We start from the raw sequence: 6236 nt of genomic DNA, 5'->3' as shown, positions 1-6236 counted from the left end.
AAGAGAGTTAAGTGCATTCCAATCAACCCCCTTCACGCTTGAGTGATGTTGAAATGCTCAGCTGGAAATTGAATGCACTTAACTGTCTTTGAAGTGGTTTGATGTTCCTAAATGATGTGAATAGATTCATTTTGGAAGGTTGAATTTGAATACTGAAAAAAGGGTAAAAGGCAGAATTCTTGGAAGTGTGGAGGAACAGAGTGATCTTGGGGTCCACATACATAGATCCCTCAAAGTTGCCACCCAGGTTGATAGGGTTGTTATCATGTGTTGGCTTTCATTAACAGGGGGATTGAGTTTAAGAGCCGTGAGGTTTTGCTGCACCTTTATAAAACACTGGTTAGACCACACTTGGAATATTGTGTCCAGTTCTGGTGGCCTCATTATAGGAAAGATGTGGATGCTTTGGCGAGGGTGCAGAGGAGATTTACCAGAATGCTGCCTGGACTGGAGGGCATGTCTTATGAAGAAACATTGAGGGAGCTAGGGCTTTTCTCACTGGAGCGAAGAAGGCTGAGAGGTGCCTATCCCTGACAGTTCCTGTTTTCATCTTATGCTCCCCAATTCTTGCCTAATCATATCGTAATTACCCTTCCCCCAGTTATAAACGTTGCCCCGCCGTATGTTCCTATCCCTCTCCATTGCTATAGTGAAAGTCGCCGAATTGTGTTCGCTATCTCCAAAGTGCTCTCCCACAACCAAATCTAACACTTGGCCCGGTTCTTTACCCAGTACCAAATCCAATGTGGCCCCGCCTCTTGTCGGTCTATCCGCATATTGTGTGAGGAAACCCTCCTGCACACACTGGATAAAAACACTATAAACTACTAGAATTATAGTGGTTCCAATCAATAATTGGAAAGTTAAAGTCACCCATGACAACTACCCTGTGACTACCGCACCTATTCAAAATCTGCATTGCAATCTTTTCCTCCACATCTCTGTTACTGTTTGGGGGCCTATAGAAAACTCCTAACAAAATGACCGCTCCTTTCCTATTTCTAACTTCAGCCCACACTACCTCAGTAGACAGATCCTCCTCAAACTGCCTTTCTGAAGCCATTATACTATCCTTGATTAACAATGCTACTCCTCCACCTCTTTTACCACCTTCCCTAATCTTATTGCAACATCTAAACACCGGAACCTCCAACAACTATTCCTGCCCCTGTTCTATCCACGTCTCCGTAATGGCCACAACATCGTAGTCCCAGGTACCAAAATTGCCTACTATATCTTTGATCCCATTTCTGGACCCAGTTTCCTAATATCTCCCCCTCGTAGCACTACGTGTCTGCCTGTGCGTGTCGATCCCTCAAAGCTTTATCTGTGCATCTGTGTGTTTTTGACCTTCTACGCCTGTGTCTCTCCTGTGCGTGTGTGTGTGTTTGTCTATCTGTCTGCCTCTGCATGTGTGTCCATCTTTCTGCGTGTCTGTGGTGTGTTATGTGTCTGTATGTGTGTCGGTCTTTCTCTGTGTCTGTGGTGTGTTATGTGTCTCTGTATGTGTGGGGCGTTTTCTCTGTGTCTGTGGTGTGCGTTGGGTTTCTGTATGTGCATTGGTCTTTCCCTGTGTCTGTGGTGTGTTATGTGTCTGTATGTGTGTCGGTCTTTCTCTGTGTCTGTGGTATGGTATGTGTCTCTGTATGTGCGTTGGTCTTTCTGTGTGTCTGTGGTGTGTTATGTGTCTCTGTATGTATGTCGGTCTTTCTCTGTGTCTGTGGTGTGTTATGTGTCTGTATGTGTGTTGGTCTTTCTCTGTGTCTGTGGTGTGTTATGTGTCTGTATGTGTGTCGGTCTTTCTCTGTGTCTGTGGTGTGTTATGTGTCTGTATGTGTGTCGGTCTTTCTCTGTGTCTGTGGTGTGTTATGTGTCTGTATGTGTGTTGGTCTTTCTCTGTGTCTGTGGTGTGTTATGTGTCTGTATGTGTGTCGGTCTTTCTGTGTGTCTGTGGTGTGTTATGTGTCTCTGTATGTATGTCGGTTTTTCTGTGTGTCTGTGGTGTGCTACGTGTCTCTGTATGTGTGTTGGTCTTTCTGTGTGTCTGATGTGTTATGTGGCCCTGTATGTGTGTCGGTCTTTCTCTGTGTCTGTGGTGTGTTATGTGTCTCTGTATGTGTGTCGGTCTTTCTCTGTGTCTGTGGTGTGTTATGTGTCTCTGTATGTGTGTCGGTCTTTCTCTGTGTCTGTGGTGTGCTACGTGTCTCTGTATGTGTGTTGGTCTTTCTGTGTGTCTGTGGTGTGTTATGTGTCTCTGTATGTGTGTCGGTCTTTCTCTGTGTCTGTGGTGTGCTACGTGTCTCTGTATGTGTGTTGGTCTTTCTGTGTGTCTGTGGTGTGTTATGTGTCTCTGTATGTGTGTCGGTCTTTCTCTGTGTCTGTGGTGTGCTACGTGTCTCTGTATGTGTGTTGGTCTTTCTGTGTGTCTGTGGTGTGTTATGTGTCTCTGTATGTGTGTCGGTCTTTCTCTGTGTCTGTGGTGTTTATGTGTCTGTATGTGTGTCGGTCTTTCTCTGTGTCTGTGGTGTGTTATGTGCCTGTATGTGTGTCGGTCTTTCTCTGTGTCTGTGGTGTGTTATGTGTCTGTATGTGTGTCGGTCTTTCTCTGTGTCTGTGGTGTGTTATGTGTCTGTATGTGTGTCGGTCTTTCTCTGTGTCTGTGGTGTGTTATATGTCTGTATGTGTGTCCGTCTTTCTCTGTGTCTGTGGTGTGTTATGTGCCTGTATGCGCGTCGGTCTTTCTCTGTGTCTGTGGTGTGTTATGTGTCTGTATGTGTGTCGGTCTTTCTCTGTGTCTGTGGTGTGTTATGTGTCTGTATGTGTGTCGGTCTTTCTCTGTGTCTGTGGTGTGTTATGTGTCTGTATGTGTGTCGGTCTTTCTCTGTGTCTGTGGTGTGTTATGTGTCTGTATGTGTGTCGGTCTTTCTCTGTGTCTGTGGTGTGTTATGTGTCTGTATGTGTGTCGGTCTTTCTCTGTGTCTGTGGTGTGTTATGTGTCTGTATGTGTGTCGGTCTTTCTCTGTGTCTGTGGTGTGTTATGTGTCTGTATGTGTGTCGGTCTTTCTCTGTGTCTGTGGTGTGTTATGTGTCTGTATGTGTGTCGGTCTTTCTCTGTGTCTGTGGTGTGTTATGTGTCTCTGTATGTGTGTCGGTCTTTCTCTGTGTCTGTGGTGTGTTATGTGTCTGTATGTGTGTCGGTCTTTCTCTGTGTCTGTGGTGTGTTATGTGTCTGTATGTGTGTCGGTCTTTCTCTGTGTCTGTGGTGTGTTATGTGTCTCTGTATGTGTGTCGGTCTTTCTCTGTGTCTGTGGTGTGTTATGTGTGTCGGTCTTTCTCTGTGTCTGTGGTGTGTTATGTGTCTGTATGTGTGTCGGTCTTTCTCTGTGTCTGTGGTGTGTTATGTGTCTCTGTATGTGTGTCGGTCTTTCTCTGTGTCTGGTGTGTTATGTGTCTGTATGTGTGTCGGTCTTTCTCTGTGTCTGTGGTGTGTTATGTGTCTGTATGTGTGTCGGTCTTTCTCTGTGTCTGTGGTGTGTTATGTGTCTCTGTATGTGTGTCGGTCTTTCTCTGTGTTTGTGGTGTGTTATGTGTCTGTATGTGTGTCGGTCTTTCTCTGTGTCTGTGGTGTGTTATGTGTCTCTGTATGTGTGTCGGTCTTTCTCTGTGTCTGTGGTGTGTTATGTGTCTCTGTATGTGTGTCGGTCTTTCTCAGTGTCTTTCTCTTTGATTTTCTTTCACCTAATAAATGAACATCTGCCAGTTGAACACTCCTCTTAAATATTGCCACTTTTTGTTTAATGCCCACCCCAGCCGATGTTTTATAACGCCCTGAGGCGGCAAGAGAATGTTAGGATTACATTTGGTTAAGTGTTTATTTCTGAAGGATTACAAGTGCAGCAGAAGGTGTCCCAGCTAAATCCGTTAGCGATGATCCGCAGTGGGCAGAGGCTGCTACCAGTCACTCCCTTATCATCAGCCTAACCGTTGCCATGAGTCAACTTTAGTACCAACAATTCAATTACACTGCTCCGAGAACAAGCTTGGATCAACAGAATTCCCACCGAGCTGAAGAGGTTTGTTTATAATATTTTTATGGGAATGTTTTTGCATGCTTTAACAATAAATACAATTAAAAGCCAAATGAAGGGTTTAAATGGAATAAATAAGGAGAATTGTTTCCACTGGCAGAAGGGTTGAGAACCTTAGATTGTTGATAAAATCATATTAAGGTAATTAGCAAAAGAATCAGAGAGGGAGATGACACAAGTGAGTGATGATCTGGAATGTGCTGCCTGATAGGGTGGTGGAAACAGATTCAATAATAACTTCCGAAAGGGAAGTGGATGTCTCTTTGAAAAGGAAAAATGTGAAGGACTCGAGGGAAGAGCAGGGGAGCAGCACCACAGGCACAATGGGCCGAATGGTCTTATTCTGTGCTGTATCATTCAATGTTTAGAGTTGACAGAAGCAATGTTGTCTCAAATATATTTCAGAGAAATTAGAAAATATGCCAATGAGGGAAGATAATAAAAAAGTTGCAAAATTAGCATTCCAAAAACATAGTTTGGTTTGATTCAGCCTATGAGTTGGAGTATCATTTTCTCTCGGGCAACAGGTTCTGGTAACGGAAGGTGGCTGCCCCAAGTGGACTGGGAGTGAAGGAGGTGTGGACTGGATCTTGGGTTAGAACAAAGAACAAAGAACAAAGAAATGTACAGCACAGGAACAGGCCCTTCGGCCCTCCAAGCCCGTGCCGACCATACTGCCCGACTAAACTACAATCTTCTACACTTCCTGGGTCCGTATCCTTCTATTCCCATCCTATTCATATATTTGTCAAGATGCCCCTTAAATGTCCCTATCGTCCCTGCTTCCGCTACCTCCTCCGATAGTGAGTTCCAGGCACCCACTACCCTCTGCGTAAAAAAATTGCCTCTTACATCTACTCTAAACCTTGCCCCTCTCACCTTAAACCTATGCCCCCTAGTAATTGACCCCTCTACCCTGGGGAAAAGCCTCTGACTATCCACTCTGTCTATGCCCCTCATAATTTTGTATACCTCTATCAGGTCGCCCCTCAACCTCCTTCGTTCCAGTGAGAACAAACCGAGTTTATTCAATCGCTCCTCATAGCTTATGCCCTCCATACCAGGCAACATTCTGGTAAATCTCTTCTGCACCCTCTCTAAAGCCTCCACATCCTTCTGGTAGTATGGCGACCAGAATTGAACACTATACTCCAAGTGTGGCCTAACTAAGGTTCTATACAGCTGCAACATGACTTGCCAATTCTTATACTCAATGCCCCGGCCAATGAAGGCAAGCATGCCGTATGCCTTCTTGACTACCTTCTCCACCTGTGTTGCCCCTTTCAATGACCTGTGGACCTGTACTCCTAGATCTCTTTGACTTTCAATACTCTTGAGGGTTCTACCATTCACTGTATATTCCCTACCTGCATTAGCCCTTCCAAAATGCATTACCTCACATTTGTCCGGATTAAACTCCATCTGCCATCTCTCCGCCCAAGTCTCCAGACAATCTAAATCCTGCTGTATCCTCTGACAGTCCTCATCGCTATCCGCAATTCCACCAACCTTTGTGTCGTCTGCAAACTTACTAATCAGACCAGTTACATTTTCCTCCAAATCATTTATATATACTACAAAGAGCAAAGGTCCCAGCACTGATCCCTGTGGAACACCACTGGTCACAGCCCTCCAATTAGAAAAGCATCCCTCCATTGCTACCCTCTGCCTTCTATGGCCTAGCCAGTTCTGTATCCACCTTGCCAGCTCACCCCTGATCCCGTGTGACTTCACCTTTTGTACTAGTCTACCATGAGGGACCTTGTCAAAGGCCTTACTGAAGTCCATATAGACATCTACTGGTTAGGGGATCCTCTATTGATACGCAGTTGCAGGGGCTGGAGGGAGAAGGAAGGGTGGGTGGACTGCATTATTGGATCTACCCACCTTTCCCTGCCACATTCATGGTCTCAACAACCCTTTCTATCAGCCTTGTTAGCTGTTCCTTTCTTCCTTTCCACTTTACTGTCTGCCACACCTATTTACACCACCTCTGCAGCCATCTTTTATTTCTATATGTGTGCCCCTTTGGCCCTTGCTTTTTCACCCCTTTTGGTATTATACCTCAGACCTCCTCCAGTCCTGAATGAAGGTTGTCAATCTGAAATGTCAACTCAGCCTCTGTCTCCACAATTGCTGTGCCTTTTC

Source organism: Scyliorhinus torazame, chromosome 2 (genome assembly GCF_047496885.1).
Source record: "Scyliorhinus torazame isolate Kashiwa2021f chromosome 2, sScyTor2.1, whole genome shotgun sequence".
In the NCBI taxonomy this organism is placed as follows: Eukaryota; Metazoa; Chordata; class Chondrichthyes; order Carcharhiniformes; family Scyliorhinidae; genus Scyliorhinus; species Scyliorhinus torazame.
This window is presented reverse-complemented; position numbering follows the sequence as displayed.